The sequence below is a fragment of the Canis lupus genome, chromosome 33 (genome assembly GCF_011100685.1).
Source record: "Canis lupus familiaris isolate Mischka breed German Shepherd chromosome 33, alternate assembly UU_Cfam_GSD_1.0, whole genome shotgun sequence".
NCBI classification, from domain to species: Eukaryota; Metazoa; Chordata; class Mammalia; order Carnivora; family Canidae; genus Canis; species Canis lupus.
In genome coordinates, this window is record NC_049254.1 from 14,498,105 (window position 1) to 14,517,230 (window position 19,126).

Sequence of the window (19,126 nt, forward strand, 5' to 3'; positions counted from 1 at the left end):
GTAATGAAAGATCAAGGTTATATTCTAAATGACATGTTGAAGCATGATGCCATTTGCTGAAAGGGGAACCTCTGGGGCAGCACAGATATGGCAAAAACATAAATTCTATTTGATCATGGTCAATTTATTTTATTTTTAAAAAGATTTTATTTATTCATGAGAGACACACAGAGAGAGGCAGAGACATAGGCAGAGGGAGAAACAGGTTCCCTGTGGGGAGCCTGATGTAGGATTTGATCCCCAGATGTGGGATCATGCCCTGAGCTGAAGGCAGATGTTCAACCACTGAGCCACCCAGGCGTCCTGATCATGGTCAATTTAATATGCCTATCAGACATCCAGGTGGAGCCATGGCATAGGAGTCAGGTACAAGTCTGGGGTTCACAGGAAAGGTGAGAGTCAGAGATATAAATTTGAGAGTAACCAATATACAGATGAATATAATAGAATAGATAATTTAATAAAAGAAGTGAACACTTTTTTAAGGGAGTCAAGAAAGTCAAGGAAGTGTATGACCAAAGGAATGTTGAATTAAGATATGATTTCCGCTGCATTGACCAGTGGGTTTGTTGAGAATGGCAGGGACAGAGAAGAGAACAGGATCACAAGAGAGTATGCTCGGTTATGATGAGCCTGGACGACAGGACGAGTGACCATAGCCTCTGGGCAACACTTGTGGTCAGCAGCATGCCTGGTGTACGTGACACCCAGAGGGGATCACCCTAAGACTCCTCTCCTTCGCATAATAAAATTAGTTCCGGCGATAGTTATGTAATGGTCAGTAATAATCATTTCTTGATTCATTCTCTAGTTTTAAAACAAACAAAACTTTAAAAGAACAAATGTCAATTTGAAAGCTATTGATTAAATTCAGCATAATATTTTTGTGTGAATTAAAATTTGCACTTAACCAAACAAAAAAATATAGCTTGTGCACTCTTTGAGTTTAAAATTTTAAGCACAATTAAACCCTACATAATCATATAGAGTGACCAAATTGGTGTAATTTAAATACTGTTAATTATCCTTTTACTCACTGGGCTATCATTTCTTACTTAGATTAAACTGTTTAACTGCAGGAATACATAGCAGGATAGGAGTTGTAGACACAAAAACAAACTTGAATGTTTCTGAAGTGTTATGAACTTACTTTAAAAATTGAAATGAGAGACACCTGAGTGGCTCAGCAGTTGAGTGTCTGCCTTCAGCTCAGGGTGTGATCCTGGTTGAGGCATTGAGTCCCACATCGGGCTCCCTACACGGAGCCTGCTTCTCCCTCTGCCTGTGTCTCTGCCTCTCTCTGTGCGTCCCTCATGAATAAATAAATAAAATCTTTTAAAAAATTGAAATGAAGTCATATCACAAACCCCAAGGTTAGTAAATGGAAGACAATAATAAAGATAGAATAGAAATAAATGAAATAGAGATTAAAAAATAGAAGAGGTTAATGACATTAAAACCCTTTGAAGGGCACTTGGGTGGCTCAGTTGGTTAAGCCTCTGACTCTTAGTTTTGGCTCAGGTTGTGATCTCATGGGTCATGAGACTAAGCCCTGTGCTGGGTTCCCCACTCAGCAGAGTGTCTGCTTCTCCCTTTCCCTCTGCCCCTCACCCTCATGTTCTCTCTCTCAAATAAATACATAAATATTTTTTTAAGGAGCTGGTTCTTTGAAAAAATACATGACATGGCTTAGCCTTTAGCCATACTCATTAAAAAAAAAAGGAGAGAGGGGACCTAAATAAATAAAATCAGAAATGAAAGAGGAGAAGTAACAACTGATATCACAGAAATACAAAGGATAATGAGAGAGTACTAAGAAAAATTATATGCCCATAAATTGAACTGCCTAGGAAAAAAATGGATAAATTCCTAGAAACATGCAATCTTTTAAAACTGAATTAGGAAGAAATAGAAAATTTGATTACATTGATAACTGCTAATGAAATTGAATTGAATCATTAATCACAACAAACAAAAGTGCAGGGCCAGATGGCTTCACAGGCAAATTCCTATTTTCCTCAAACCATTCCAAAAGATAGAAGAGGAAGGAAGGCTTCCAAACACATTCTATGAGGTCAGCATGACTCTTATACCAAAACCAGATAAAGACATTACAGAAAAAAGGAAACCACAGGCCAATATCCTGATAAACATAGATGCAAAAAAAAATCCTCAATAAAATCTTAGCAAACCACATTCAGCAATACATTAAAAAATAATTCATCATAATCAAGTGGGACTTACTCCAAGGATACACAGTTGGTTCAGTATTCACAAACCAACATGATACACCACATTAACAAGAGAAAGGATAAAAACCATATGATCATTTATGCAGAAAAAGCATCTGACAAAGTACAATATCCATTCATGATAAGAATTCTCAACAAGGTGAATTTAGAGTGAAGATAACTCAATATAACAAAGGCCATATTTGACAAACCCACACCTAACATACTTAATGTTGAAAGACTGAGGACTTCCCCTCTAAGACCAGAAACAAGACAAGGATGTCCATCCTCACCACTTTTATTCAACATAATACTGGAAGTCCTAGCCATAGCAGTCGTACACACACACACTCGTACACACACACACTCAAAGTAAAAAGCATCCAAATTGGTAAGGAAGAAGCTAAACTGTTACTATTAGCAGTTGACATGATACTATACACAGAAAACTCTGAAGACTCCACCAGAAAACTTAGAAGCAATAAATAAATTCAGTTAAGTTGCGAGACACAAAATTAACACACAGAAATCAGTTGCATTTCTATATACTAGTAACAAGTAGCAGAAAGAGAAATCAGGAAAACAATTCTATTTATAACTGCAACAAAAAGAATAAAATACCTAGCAATACATTTAACCAAGGAGGTGAAAGACCTACAACCTGAAAAGCATAAAACATTGATGAAGTTAATTGAGAACAACACAAATGGAAAGATATTCCAGGATCATGAATTAATATTGTCAAAACGTCCATACTACCCAAAGCAACCTACAGATTCAATGCAGTCCCCGTTAAAATACCAACAGTTTTTTTTTTTGTAGAACTAGAATAATACTAAAATTTGTATAGAACCACAAAAGACCCTGAATAGCCAAAGCAATATTGAGGAAGAAGAACTGGAAGTAGCACAATTCTAGATTTCAAATATATTACAAAGCTATAATAATCAAAACACTATGGTACTGACATAAAAATAGATGCATAGGTCAATAGGTCACAATAGAGAGCCCAGAAATAAACCTATGCTTATCTGCTCAATTTATTTATGACATAGGAGGCAAGAATATAAAATGAAAAAGTCTCTTTAATAAATGGTGTTGGGAAAACTGGACAGCTACATGTAAAAGAATGAAACTGAACCACTTTCTAACACCATACATGAAAACAAACTCAAATGGGCTAGAGTGAGACCTGAAATCATGAAACTTCTAGAAGAAAACATAGGCAGTAATCTTTTTGACATTGGCTTTAGCAACATTTTTCTAGACATGTCTCTTTAGGCAAGAGAAACAAAGGCAAAAATAAATTATTGGGACTACATCAAAATAAAAAGCTTTTACACAGTGAAGGAGAACAAAACAAAAAGGCAACCTACTTAATAGGAGAAGATCTTTGCAAATGATACATCTGATATATCCAAAAAAAACAAGTAATTCAAAAAAACATAGGCAGAGGATCTGAAAAGACATTTTCCACAGGAACGCTGATGGCCAATAGACCCATGAAAAGATGCTCAACATCAGTAATCTCCAGGTAAATGTAAGTCAAAACCACAATGAAAAATCATCTCACACCTGTCAGAATGGTTAGACTCAAAAAAACAAGAAATAATAAGTGTTGGCAAGGAGGTAAAGAAAAGGGAATCCTTGTGTACTGCTGGTGGAAATGTTAAATTGGGACAGCCACTGTGGAGGTGCCTCAAAAAATTAAAAATAGAAATACTGTAAAATCCAGTAATTCCACTATTGTATATTTACCCAAAGGCAATAAAAATACTAATTTGAAAAGATATATGCATCCCTATGCTTATTGAAGGATTATTTACAGTAGACAAAATATGGACGCAGGCCAAGCATCCCTCAATAAATGAATGGATAAGGAAGATGTGGGGTGTATGTGTGTGTAATATGTGTGTATATATATATGTATAAATAAATATGTATGTATATATTATATATATATTATGGAATATTACTTGGCCATAAAAAAGGATGATATCTTGCCATTTGTGACAACATGGATGGATCTAGAGGGTATAATGCTAATTGAAACAAGTCAAGTCAGAAAAAGACAAATATCATATGATTTTGCTTACATGTAGAATCTAAAAAAAAAGCTAAAAAAAATGAATCAACCAATGAACAAACAAAAGGCAGAAATAGACCCAGAAATACAGAAAACAGATGGTTGCTAGAGGAGAGGGGAAGGCAAGGATGAGAAAAATGGTGAAGAAGAGAAGGAGATGCAGGTTTCCAACAATGGGATGAATAAGTCACAGGAACAAAAATACAGCACGGGGAATATAGTCAACAGCAAGAGAAACAAAACGTTGTATGGTGACAGAGGGTAGCTACACCTGCGAATATAGTATAACATACAGACTTGTAAAATCACCTGAAACTAATGTAACATTGTGCATCAACTATATTTTGATTTAAAAAAAAATGAAGGTTAATAGCTGAGGCTGAATATGTAAGGCTACTCATATAACTGGAAATTCTCTGAATTAACTTCCATGAGGAATACACTGCTTATTAAAGAATAAGAAAATAAAATGCACTAATTTTAAGCTTGCATAAATATTATTAAAACTCAACAGTAATCACAGCAATTTTTTAGACTAACACACAATGTTTTGTGGGAGTATATCACCATTGACATTATTTAGAATTTCCTGTGTATGGTGTTAATAAAAATTGAATAGACTTTTACTCAGATTTATTTTTTTAAGATTTTATTTATTTATTCATGAGACACGCACACACATACACACACACACACACACAGAGAGAGAGAGAGAGAGGCAGAGGGAGAAGCAGGCTCCATGGAGGGAGCCTGATGCAGGACTTGATCCCTGGACCCCCGGATCACACCTTGGGTCAAAGGCAGACACTAAACTGCTGAGCCACCCAGGGATCCCCTACTCAGATTTATTCTTGCCTTTATATTCTCTGTAGACAATGCTCCCTGCTTCTTGCCTTCCTCTCTGCCCTTGGCAGTCACTGCTTATGCTATTAAGATGTTGCCAGGGATGAACTACTGCTTGTTAGAGCTTCCACTTCAGCTTCCTTGAAAATATTCAGTAGCTCCTACACAAAGAAGAAAGGTTTTTGTCCCTCCAAAATTTGTAGATAAACTAAGTGGAATCTTAACATTCTTCTCTCCTTGGAGCTATCCTCTTCTTAAGAGAACACTCTTTTCCTGATGACTCAAATGTGGAGGCAAGGTTTTTTTTTGTTTTTTTTTTTTTTTTTTTTACAATTTTTATCTCCTCTGCCATCCAATTCTCCACTGATTACTTTTCATTTTATATTATTTTATTTTTTAGTATGTAAATAGAGTTTGAAAATTTGATAGCATAGAGCAGAGGCTGAAAAAGTGGAACTTAAAATCTCAGTAAACGTAACTGGGCAATTAAGAAAAGTAAAGGCAGGAAAGATGGTGCAAGGGTTGACAGGGTCATCTAGGAGGCTGAGCTAAGGCACAGCACTCTTTCCCTATGACTTCCCTTGGACATGGGAGCAGAGGTTTTCCATGTGGAGTGTAGACATGCACAAAATAATCCATGTATTAAAAGAAGGAAACAATAGAGTTTCTCTTTTTATTAATTTTTTCTCATTCTTTAACATTTCTAGGTTTATCTGTTTTATAGTAAATCTATCTGTGCGTGTTTACAGTTTATAAATTGCACTTGAGTGTGTTTAATTTTTAAAAACTCATGGTGCATCTGAAAAAAAATAGTAGAAAACCAGAAAAACCAATAGCCACAGGAAGTTTGCAGGTCTCTCAAACACAAGTCTCTAGCTGGTTTTGGCTAGAGGTGGAGAGCTCTCTTATGAGGCATGGAAATGGTGTTATTTCACCTTGTGGATTCATATACTTTAGATAGTACATGAAAAACCAGTCAGGTTGATATTGGATGTAAAAACTGAAATGCAGGGGTGTTTGGGTGGCTCAGTTGGTTGAGTGTCCAACGTTTGATCTCAGGTCTTGATCTCAGGGTCGTGAGTTCAAGCCCAGTGTTAGGCTCCATGGTGGGCGTGGAACCTACTAAACAAACAAACAAAACTGAAATGCAGATGAAAATTGAGAGGCTGGCTCTGTAAAATAGTATGGAGTTTCCTCAAAAAGTTCAAAAGAGAACAACCCTACAATCCAGCAATTGTACTGTTAGGTATTTACCCAAAGAATGCCAAAACACTAATTCAAAGGGATCCATGCATCCCAAGGGTTGAATAATTATCTACAACAGCCAAATTATGGAAGCAGCCTAAGTGTCCATCGACAGATAAATGAATTCAGATATGGTATGTGTACACATACACACACACACACACACACACACACACACACACACAGAGGAATATTATTCAGCCATAAAAAGGAATGAAACCTCGCCATTTGCAGTAACAAGGATGGAGCTGGGAGTGTAACACTAAGTGAAATAAGTCAGAGAAAGACAAATACCATATGATTTCACTTACATGTGGAATTTGAAAAAACATGAGCACAGGGGAAAAAAGAGAGGGAGAGGCAAACCAAGAAACAGACTCCTAACTATAGAGAACAAACTGATGGTTACCAGAGGGGAGGCGGAGCGGGAGATGGGTTAAATAGGTGATAGAGATTAAGGAGTGAACTTGTGATGAGCACTGGGTTTGTATGTAAGTGTTGAATCACTAAATTGTACACACTTGAAACTAATATTTCACTGTGTTACTAACTGGAATTTAAGTAAAAACTTAAAAAAAATATTGAGAGACTGACCCACTCCGAATAAAGATTAGTCACAGATTTGTTTGGAGATAGGGCAATACATCCCTCAAAAATGATCTTGGAATTGGTCAAGGGTTACAGAGGCACCTGATTAAGACTGCACAGTTCTGTATGATCAAGCTGAGAAAAAAAATGGTTCTATAAAACTTGATGAGTTGATGCTTTCAATTAGCCTGTGAAACCATAAAACCTCTTCACTCATCAAGCTTCCAATCAGGAGCAAGTCGGTTATAAGAAGAAAATTTGCATTCCAATGTATCCAAAAAGTGTATCCCTGAGTGGCTCAGTGAATTTATTTGTCCGAAGGATCAGTATTTGGACTGTCCAGGTCCTTTCGTTGCTGGAAATGTCTAATAGACAATAGTATGTTCTTGGTGTTTGTTGTAAAGTCAGTTGTGGTAAAGTTAGGCTAACAGACTCAACTGTTGGGCGTGGATAAAAGTGGAGGTGAGAGATAGAGATCCTGGGTGGAGATGATTGCAGAAAGGGACACTGGGGAGGGAATAATGAAAGAAGAGGGTCCAGAGAAGAGAATAGTGGATACACCAGAGGTTCAGAGTTTGAATAATTAGACATCAGTAATTATGATGAACATCATAATGGTGGACATCAGACCCCGCCTACATGTTTCTCTTCCCTAAAATCTGATGCTTTACTAGATTTTAAGTTGCTTGGGAGCAGGAATCATTTCTCAATGCTGCTCTATGGCTCCAGCACCCCCACAGTATTTGGCACACGGCACATGTTAGTGGTGGTTGGTTGGCTGGTTGAATGAATGAGTGGATGAATGTTGGCCTAAGAATTTATCCTACCTTTCTATCTGCTTCTATCTTGCTTCAACTTGAGAGCCAAGCTAGAGTTTCTCATGCTGTTGAAATATACCATGCTATTCATGGTATATGCCATGAGGATATTTCTGTTAATTTTTTAAGGACAATCGCTGAGTTTTGGTGTGAAAGGGTCAACCCTGGCATACCCCAAATGCAGTAGCGCACTATTTCAAGTAATGGATTGCCCAATCTCCCTGGCTCTTATACCGCATGTTCTCCTCATTCGGCTCTACACCAAAATCCAGCCAATAGTCATTTTCTAAACCTCCCTGATCTATCTCTGCTCATAAAATCAATTCTAGCTTTCTTTCTCCACCTCTCCTCTACCTGCTCTTGAGCATATAACTTTTTTCCCCTTTCTTCTGTTTCCCCCCGCCTCTCTCCTCTTCCTTCCTTCCTTCTCTCCCTTTCTTTCCCTCACCCACAGGACTTGGACTCTTTGACTCGTGAGACATAGTTATTTTTTTTCACATTTAAGCACTCACATTTACAGTAAACTACTTGTCTGTAGGAGAAAGAGACCAATATAATGATAATTAAAGAAAGGTCTTTCCTTAAAACTCCTTCTCCTCCATTTTTTCTTCTTGATATTTCCAGAGGGAGAGACAGGCAGTCCACTGAGTTGGTGAGAGAAAACAAGTGGCTGATAAAAATGGGAAAAATGTTCAACATCATTGACAATGATCTACAAATCGATATAGCTACGAATATCAGTTTTATCTCTCAGATTCACCAGGGTTAAAGAAAAAGGGAAAATGGGGATTCCTTATATTCCTCTGCTGAGAACATAAAATAATCTTAAATTTTTTATGGGAGGTCATTCAGCAAAATATCTCAAAGTTTTAAAATACATATCTTTTGACTCAACAACTCTACGAACTTAACCTTACGGAAAAAATCAGAGATATGCACAAAGATTTATATGAAAAAGTTCACTACATGATTACTTATGTCAGTAAAAATATACAAAATATGTAAATAAATTATGCCACATTGATTAAGAGATATTAGGTACAGTATGAGAAAATGTTTAGGACATACTGTTGGATTATAAAAATCAGGGAACAAAACAAGTCTGTATTTTTTTTACCTGATATAAAAAAATGCTGGGCATACATGAAGTGATGGTATTAGCAATCGTTCTCTAGGAGTGGTGGGATTAAGGGTGATTTTTATTTCCTTATTTATAATTATTGATGCATTCCACTTTCCCATAGTTAGTTATAATGTTATAACTAACATTATAGTTATAATGTTTTACTTTTATTGTTTTAAGATTTTATTTATTTATTCATGAGAGACATACAGAGAGAGAGGCAAAGACACAGGCAGAGGGAGAAGCAGGCTCCTTGCAGGGAGCCCAATGAGGGACTCAATCCCCAGACCCCTGAGCCAAAGGCAGATGCTCAACTACTGAGCCATCCAGGTGTCTCATGTTTTAGTTTTAAAAATCACTTTAAAAGTTATCTGTGGTAGGTGGAGGTGAAGAGAACAGCAGCCAGCCCTCCAATTCCTGCACACACCTCGTTGACTTTGCTGTGCCTCCCATCAAGAGATAGTCTATTTCCCCACCACCTAACTCTGATCTGGACATCTTACTTTGACCAATGGATGTGACAGAAATAGTGTCACATTATTCTGAGGTTAAGCTATAAGAAGCCTGTGGCTTCTACTTTGTTCCCTTGAAGTGCTGCCCTGAAACCACCAGGTAAGGAAACCAGTCTAGACTACTAGAAGATAAGAGGCCTCTCAGAAGAGAACCAAGGCCCCCAGTCAACAGCCAGGGCCAACTGCCAGACATTAGGGAAGGAGTCAGGGACTCCTTCCAGAGAATGCAGCAAAAATGAGTGAGCCCAGATGGCCCGAACAGAAAAACCTTCCCATCAACCCACAGAACCATGAGAAATAATACGTCATTGTTTCAAGCACTAAGTTTCGGGGTGAATTGCTACTCAGAAATAGATATGAAACAGCAACATAACCATTAATTTTATTAAAAGAAGTCATAGGCTGACTGTGGTTGTCAATTTAGCTTCCAAGGATCTTGAAAATACTGCCTCAGAAGTTTAAATGGAAGCACTATTGCTGTCATGGTATACTTCACATTTTTGAAGAATGACTGGTGAGAAGGGACTGTGGTGTCTGCAATGGGTCAGGAAATGTATGTTTTTGTAAATGTGCAGCTTTTCCTCATTGTAAAAGCACAATTTCTCTAGAGTATCTGCAGATGCTTCAAAATGGACCCCCAGCTGGCTGTCAGCAAACTCTTGGATCCTCCTTCTGGTGAGTGCTGCCCAAGGGAGTGCTTGACCAGATTCCCACATCTCTTCAGAACTTTCTTACTCAGTGGAACCTCCAGGGGTAGAGGAGAAGGAGAACGCCACACTATTTTGGAAGATATTCTCAAAAACTGTATTTCTTATCCTGAGAAATAAGGAATAGTAGGCAGAAATGGGGCAAAAAGACTCTGGATTCTTTCCTTTGATGTCTCTATGGGGAAATTTCCAAGGTATCTTCCCCACACTTCAGCCCCTTGTCATCCACATATCATTAGAAGAATGAAAACTTGAAGGTAAGTCCCATGAGTCTGTCTCAGAGGTCAGCTTGAGTTCAGCAGTAGTGTCAGGGCTGCCAGGGCCATTGGAGAGGACCTGATTCTACTCCAGCATTCAAAAGACAACTCTGGGGACATCTGGGTGGCTCAGCAGTGGACCATCTGCCTTCGGCTCAGGGTGTGATCTCCAGGGTCCTGGGATTGAGTCCCACATCAGGCTCCCCATAGGGAGCCTGCTTCTCCCTCTGCCTATGTTTCCGCTTCTCTCAATGTATCTCATGAATAAATAAATAAAATCTTAAAAAAAAAAAAAAAGACAACTCTGTCTAAGACTGTGACAACTGTTGTGGCCGCACTTCAGGTCACAAATGAGTGACGTTGCAGGCATAGAGCTGGGAGCAAACCCAGGTCTCTCTGCTCCTTTCCTTTGTCCTCTGTATGATGTCACCCCCCTTCTTCAAGCCTAAATGAAATCAGAGAGGTGGGATGAGATATTACCTTTGTTAATTTTAGGTATATTTCACATTTCAGTGGGACTGTTGGTCGTAAAAGAGGGATATCTAGAAAGTCGTAGTCAAAATGTTTCTGCAACAATATAAATAAACCATACAGTAAGATAGTGAATTTATTCCTGTCTTTGGGTGCAAGGACACTCAAGACCACCAAGAATGAAGGCTGCTCAGATTCAGTTGCACAGGTTGTGTTCTCTTTGGCAAAGGTGCTTCCAAAGCCAGATGTCTGGTGATGGCTCTGGACTCTCTCCTCTCCTACTGGGTAATTGACATTTATTATAAAACTTTGCAGGAGTACGTGGGGATTAGGGAAAAGAATTCTGACAACTGCTACTTTTGATATTCCATTTTTTGCAGTTCAACCCCCCCCAAAACAGTGAGTGTGAATGTCACACTCACTGACATATTCCTCCACAATCAGTCCCCATTATTATTACTTTGTCTCTTCCATACTGAGCCCTGGCTAAGAGCCTGGAGGTGGGGATGAGGCTTCAAAGCTGCGTCAGCAAATACAAGAACAGTGATCTATTGTCACATGCCCAAGTCTAGCAGTCGTGCCCATAAATCAGAGTCCAGGAGTTGGTTCTGCTCTGAGGTCCCCTCCTCCTTTCTGCTGTACTTCCTCCTTGGAATGGAGAACTTCTGGCCCAGAGTGAAGGGAAGAATCTAAACCACTGGCTCTTTTGGGAGCTTTGTGATGCCAACCAAGATATCTAGGGTGTGACCTCAGCACTCCCTTTTTGGCGTCAAGTTTGGGCCAAGGCTCCATGATGTCTGAGCTTGCTTTAGTCTTGACAGCCTTCAGTTTTTGTTGGTCCTCTAAGTTCTTATTTACCTCACTTTTCTGCCAGCAAGATAATAAGTTATGCTTGTACAAAGGCCCCGGGGTATTCTGGAAGCTGTCACTTCCTGCTGGCACAAAGCCCTGTCTACTTGTCCTTGGGGCCTGGGCTAGAGGTCCAGTGGTAGCATTGGAGGTCTGGGCATAGGAGGATCAAGAGCTGGAAAACTTGATAACCTACTTCACCTCTTATTTTTGGAGAAAATTTTCATTAAGGTCAAAGGCACACGTAGCATTTAGAGCAGGAGCCAGAACCCAAGAAGTCTGGAGTTGAGCAGGCCCTGAAACAAAGTGAGTGGTAAAAGCATAATTGGGAGCAAAGGGAGAAGAGCTAATAACACAAAGGATGCAAATTTTGGCTAAAGAGTTTGGCCTGAACAATATTGTGTAAAAATTAAATTGTTAAACTGTAGGATATTTGATATTCAAATCCAAATTTCCATCTCCTCTTGAGGCACCATGTAGGCCATCAGTTCAGGTAAGGAAGCCTGTCCCATCTAGAGCTTTCTCTCCAAACAATTTATCCCAGAGGAAACTGCTCATTTCAGGTTTGCATTTCTGGGTCCATTTCCATTTTCTTCCCCAAACCTTGGCTAGAGTACAAAAGATACAGACAATCCTTTTCTCTGAATTTTCCTCTTGAGGAACGCTTATTGCTTAAATCAAGAACCGGTATTTGAAGAAACAGAATTCGGAAACAGAATATGTTTCCATTTCATATTGTGATTTTCTCATTGCCCAAATCTTTCATTCAAATCACACACTTGAGCACGTTCTTTGGGGAGAAATAATGTGGAAAAGCCCGAGTTTGGCCTTCATGTCATGATTTTAAGGAGTTCAAAACAGGTTTTTCCAAGCAATTTCTTTTTTCTTTCTTTTTTTTTTAAGGACCCCTTTTGTGTTCTGGTCCAAGATGGAGACGTAGGAAGATCCTCAACTCACCTCTTCCACAGAATGCAAAAATCTGTATCTGTTTATAGAGAAATTGCTCCTAAAGAACCGAGGGCTGGCTGAATGTCTTCTGCACAGCAAGAGAGAGAGACCACATAGAGAACAGAAAGACAGTTGGAGAAGTGGTCAGGAAGGGAACCCCCACCCTTCACACTACCAGCTGCAATTGGGAGGGATGGCCCTGAGAGCTCAGGAACAGATATTTCTGCCCTGAGGCACAGAAAAAAAAGCTGCAACTTAAAAGGGCAACTGCTATTTGAGGAATGAGCCCTAGAACCCTGCTAAATGGTGGGGAAGCTACTGGAACTCTTTCCTCCCCTCCCACCCCCCCCAGGGCCATACTTGCACTGCAGATCACAGCTCCCCCAGGCACCTGGCCCTCCTCAGGCCTTCCCCCTAATAAAACTCCAGGGGTGCCTCCCCCTAATAAAAATCCCATCTTGGCAGCTGCAGCTCAGAGGACTCAAAATACCACAAAGCATTTGACTATTTTTTCCAATGTGCAAGGATGCAGGCATAATAAACACAAACACTTAAAAGTATCACTCAATTCATAAGCAGTTTGGGGGTTTTATGTATTTATGTTTACACCTCACACGTTTGCACTTGTTTCTTTTCAACCCTCTTGCTGCCAAACCTCCTCCAGACTTCTGTTATCCTTCCCCAGGCTTATGAACCCCCAACCCCCAAGGGTCTCCTTGAAAGTGTCCTTGCTCCCTCTGACCCTTTCCCCACATGGTACGCAGGGAGTGCTTCCTAAATGCAAATCTGTAACAAGCAAAACCTTCCTTAGTTCTTTTAGTGAAGGAGTGGGACCTGGTAGGATAAAATTATTATGCCATTATTATGTCTGTTTAGGTTCTCTGCCCATTTTCAATAGGATTGTTTGCTGTGGTGTTGAGTTCTATAAGTTCTTTATATATTTTGGATAATAATTCCTGATTGGATATATTACTATATTTGATCTACTACTTTTATTTGTCTGTTAAGATTTGCTTTATATATTTAGGTGCTGTTATATTGGATGCATAGATATTGACAATTGTTATACCCTCTTTTTGGATTTATCCCTTTATTATTATATGATGCCCTTCTTTGTCTCTTGTTACAGTCTTTGTTTTAAAGTCTGTTTCATCTGATATAAGCATACCTACTGTGGTTTTTGTTGTTGTTGGCTTGCATTTGCATGGAATATTTTTTTCCTTACATTTTACTTTTATTTAGTCTGTATGTATCTCTCAGTCTGAAGGAAGTCTTTTCTAAGCAGTATATAGATAGGTCTTCATTTTATCCATTCAGTCATCCTGCATCTTTTGATTGGAGCATTTAATCCATTTACATTGAAAATAATCATTGATGCATATGTACTTATTGGCATTTTGTGTATTGTTTTCTGGTTGTTTTTGTCAGGCTTCTCTCTTTCTTTGTTCTTCACTTACTCTCTTCCCCTGTGGTTTGATGGCTTTCGTTAGTGTTATATTTGGATTTCTTTCTCTAGTTTTGTGTATCTATTATACGTGTCTGATTTGTGGTTACCACTGGGTTCATATTTAACATTCTATGTAAACTGATGGTCACTTAAGTTTGAACACTTTTTTTTTTTAAAAAGATTTTATTTATTTATTCATGAGAGACAGAGAGAGATAGAGAGAGAGGCACAGGCACAGGCAGAGGGAGAAGCAGGCTCTATGCAGGGAGCCTGATGTGGGACTAGATCCTGGGTCTCCAGGATCAGGCCCTGGGCTAAAGGCAGCACTAAACTGCTGAGCCACATGGGCTGCCCTTAAACACTTTCTAAAGGCACTAAATTTTTACTCTTTCCTCCATGTTTTATGTATATGATGCAATAGTTTACATGTTTTTATTTTTTGTATCCCTTGACTAATTTTGTAGATACAATTGATTTGATTACTTTTGTATTCTAACCTCTCTAGTGGCTTTATCCATAATAATCTACTACCTTTACAATATGTTTGTTTTTACCTGTGAAATTTTTTCCTTTTATAATTTTTGTACTTTTAGTATGGCCTTTTCTTTCCACTTAAATGACCCACTTTAACATTCCTTGTAAGGCGGGTTTAGTGGTAATATATTTTTGTTTTGTTTGTCTGGAAAACTCTTTATCTTTCCTTCAATTTTAATTTTTTTTTTAATTTTTATTTATTTGTGATAGTCACAGAGAGAGAGAGAGAATGAGGCAGAGACACAGGCAGAGGGAGAAGCAGGCTCCGTGCACCGGGAGCCCGACGTGGGATTCGATCCCGGGTCTCCAGGATCGCGCCCTGGGCCAAAGGCAGGCGCCAAACCGCTGCGCCACCCAGGGATCCCTCTTTCCTTCAATTTTAAATGACAACCTTGCTGGATAGAGTATCCTTGTAGGTTTTTTCTTTTCAGCACTTTGAATATTCCCTGACGCTCTCTTGTAATCTGCAAAGTTTTTCCTGAAAAATCAGTTGACAACCTTATGGGGTTTCCCTTGTATGTAATTGTTTCCTTTCAATAATTTTAAAACTCTCTTTATCATTACTCTTTGCCATTTTGATTATTATGTGTTTTGGTATGGACCTCCTTAGGTTAATCTTGTTAGGGTTCTCTGTGATTCCTGAATCTGCATGTCTGTTTCCTTCTTCAGATAGGAAATGTTCGGTATTATTTCTTTAAATAAGCTTTCTGTCCCCTTCTCTTTCTTCTCCTTCTGGGATCCTATAAAGTGAATGTTATTATGCTTAATTATGTTACAGAGTTCCCTTAACCTATTCTCATTTATCATTATTCTTTTTTTTCCTTTTACTGTTCAGCTTGGTTGCTTTCCATTACCTTGTATTCTAGATTGCTGATCCATTCTTCTGTATTCTTTAATCTGCTATTGTTTCCCTCTATGTGTATTTTTTTTCATTTCAGTTATTGAATTCTTCACCATTGCTGGTATTTTTTATATTTCTGTGTCTTTGCTGAGTTACTCATAGAGTCCATCTACTCTTTCCTCAAGTCCAGTGTCTTTATGATCATTACTTTGAACTCTTTATCAGGCATATTGTTTATCTCTATTTCATTTAGATTTTTTTACTCTGATTTTGTTTTGTTCTTTATTTGGAACATATTCCTCTGTCTCCTCATTTTTCTCAACTCTCTCTGTTTGTTTTTATGTATTAGGTAATCAACTATGTCTCCTGATCTTGAAAGTAATGATCTTAGGGATATCCACTCTCACAACTCTTGTTCAATATAGTACTAGAAGTCCTAGCCTCAGCAATCAGACAACAAAAAGAAATAAAAGGCATTCAAATTGTCAAAGAAGTCAAACGCTCCCTCTTTGCAGATGACATGATACTGTATATAGAAAACCCAAAAGACTCCACCCCAAAATTGCTAGAACTCATATAGCAATTTAGCAACATGGCAGGATACAAAATCAATGCACATAAATCAGTTTTGTTTTTCTACACTAAGAATGAGACTGAAGAAACAGAAATTAAGGAGTCAATCCCATTTACAATTGCACCGCAAACCATGAGATACCTAGGAATAAACCTAACCAAAAAGGTAAAAGATCTATACTCTAAAAACTACAGAACACTTCTGAAAGAAATTGAGGAAGACACAAAGAGATAGAAAAGCATTCCATGCTCATGGATTGGAAGAATTAATTTTGTGAAAGCCTATGCCCCCCAGAGCAATTTACAGATTCAATGCAATCCCTATCAAAATACCATGAACTTTCTTCACAGAGTTGGAACAAATAATCTTAAGATTTGTATGGAACCAGAAAAGATCCTGAATAGCCAGAGGAATGTTGAAAAAGAAAACCAAAGCTAGAGGCATCACCTCTGGCTTCAAGCTTTATTACAAAGCTATGATCATCAAGATAATATGATACTGGCACAAAAAAAGACACATAGATCATTGGAACAGAATGGAAAATCCAGAAATGGACCCTCAACTCTATGGTCAACTAATCTTTGACAAAGTAAGAAAGAATATCCAATGGAAAAAAGAGAGTCTCTTCAATAAATGGTTCTTGGAGAATTGGACAGCTACGTGCAGAAGAATGAAACTAGACCATTCTCTTACACCATACACAAAGATAAACTCAAAATGAAAGATCTAAATGTGAGACAAGAATCCATCAAAATCCTAGAGGAGAACACAGGTAACAACATTTTTAAACCTGGCCACAGCAATGACTTCGTAAGATACATCTGTGAAGTAAGGGAAACAAAAGCAAAAATGAAATATTGGGACTTCATCAAGATAAAGAGCTTTTGCACAGCAAAGGAAACAGTCAACAAAACTAAAAGGCAATCTGTGGAATGGGAGATGGGAGGAGATATTTAAAAATGACATATCAAAAAAAAATAAAAATAAAAATGACATATCAGATAACGGGCTAGTATCCCGGGTCTATAAAGAACTTATCAAATTCAACACCCAAGAAACAATCTAGTCATGAAATGGGCTGAAGACATGAATAGGCACTTCTCTAAAGAAGATCTACACATGGTCAACAAGCACATGAAAAAGTGCTCCACATCACTTGCCATCAGGGAAATACAAATCAAAACCACAATGAGATACTACTTTACACTGGTGAGAATGGCTACAATTAACAAGACAGGAAACAACAAACGTTGGTGAGGATGTGGAGAAAGGGGAACCGTCTTAACTGTTGGTGGGAATGCAAAGTGGTACAGCCACTCTGGAAAACTGTGTGCGGGTTCCTTAAGAAGTTAAAAATAGAGCTACCCTATGACCCAGCAATTGTACTACTATTTACTCCAAAGATACAGATGTAGTGATATGATGGGATGCCTGCACCCCAGTATTCATAGCAGCAATGCCCGACTGTGGAAGAAGCCACGATGTCCCTCAACAGATGAATGGATAAAGAAGATGTGGTATATAGGGATCCCTGGGTGGCACAGCGGTTTGGCGCCTGCCTTTGGCCCAGGGCGCGATCCTGGAGACCCGGGATCAAATCCCACGTCGGGCTCCCGGTGCATGGAGCCTGCTTCTCCCTCTGCCTGTGTCTCTGCCTCTCTCTCTCTCTGTGTGACTATCATAAATAAATAAAAATTAAAAAAAAAGATGTGGTATATACATATGTGTATATATATATATACACATATGTGTATATATATATATACATATGTGTATATATACACACACACACACACACACACACACATACACACACACAATTGAATATTACTCAGCCACCAGAAAGGATGAATACCTACCATTTACTTTGACATGGATGGAACTGGAGGGTATTACACTGAGTGAAATAAGTCAGTCAGAGAAAAACAGTTATCATATGGTTTCACTTATATGTGGAATATAAGAAATAGTGAAAGGGACCATAAGGGAAATGAAGGAAACTGAGTGAGGAAAAATTAGAGAGAAGACAAACGATGAGAGACTCCTAACTCCAGAAAACAAAGGGTTGCAGAACGGTTGGGGGTGGGTGGGTAACTGGGTGACAGGCATTAAGGAGGGCACAGATGAGATGGGGACTGGGTGTTATACTATATGTGGGCAAATTGAATTTAAAAATGTTTTAAAAAGTGAATAAACATGAAAAAAAGGAAAGTAATGATCTTATGTAGAAGTTTTGTGGTGCCCTATAGTACGATCCCCCTGGTCACCAGGACCACGCAGTATAGGGGTGTTCCCTGTGTGAACTGTGTGTGTCTTCCTGTTGTGGCCGAGCTATGACTGCTTTGCCTGCTGTGGACACACTGGGCAGGGTTTGCACTCTGTGCTAGTGAGAGGGCTGGCTGTAGTTGCCAAGGCTGGTTGGTGGGCAGAGCTGGCAGTCAGCCCAGCCATCTGAAATTAGCTTGTGTGCCACAGTTTTAGGTGCACTAAAGTGCAGGCTTTGCTCCCTGCACAGCTAGCTAAGAGGCCCAGCTGCAGGAACTGCAGATGTGCTGGTGTGTTAACTCCCTTCCACTCAGGGGGCAGGAGTTACTTTGGAAGTGGCGCTGGTCCTAGTAAGGGCTGCTTGCCAGTTGTGGTGGAGTGGGAACTTGTTCCGTGGGATGCCAGAAGAGGTGGGTGGGTCAGGGGGTATGTGGGGGCAGGCACAGGATGCCAGCAAGATAGGTGAAGATTGTTAGCTGGCTCCTGTAAGTGTCTGGCTCTCTGGGGTAGGGGAGGGGAAAAAACGGCACCTGCCAGCACTTTTGTTTCTGGAAAAATCTCCTGCAGATCCCTATCCCTCCAGCACTCATTCTAATATTGGTCAGTAGATCTCCTTCACATATACCCCAGGTGCTTTTCAAACTGCTGCTTCTGTGCTGTGTTGTGGGTTATTTAGTGTGCTGGCTCTTTAAGGGTAGGGACTCAGTTCCTTTCATTCTCCCACTCTCCCAGGGTTAAGCCCCACTGGCTTTCAGAGCCAGACCTGTGGGGACTTTTCTTCCCAGTG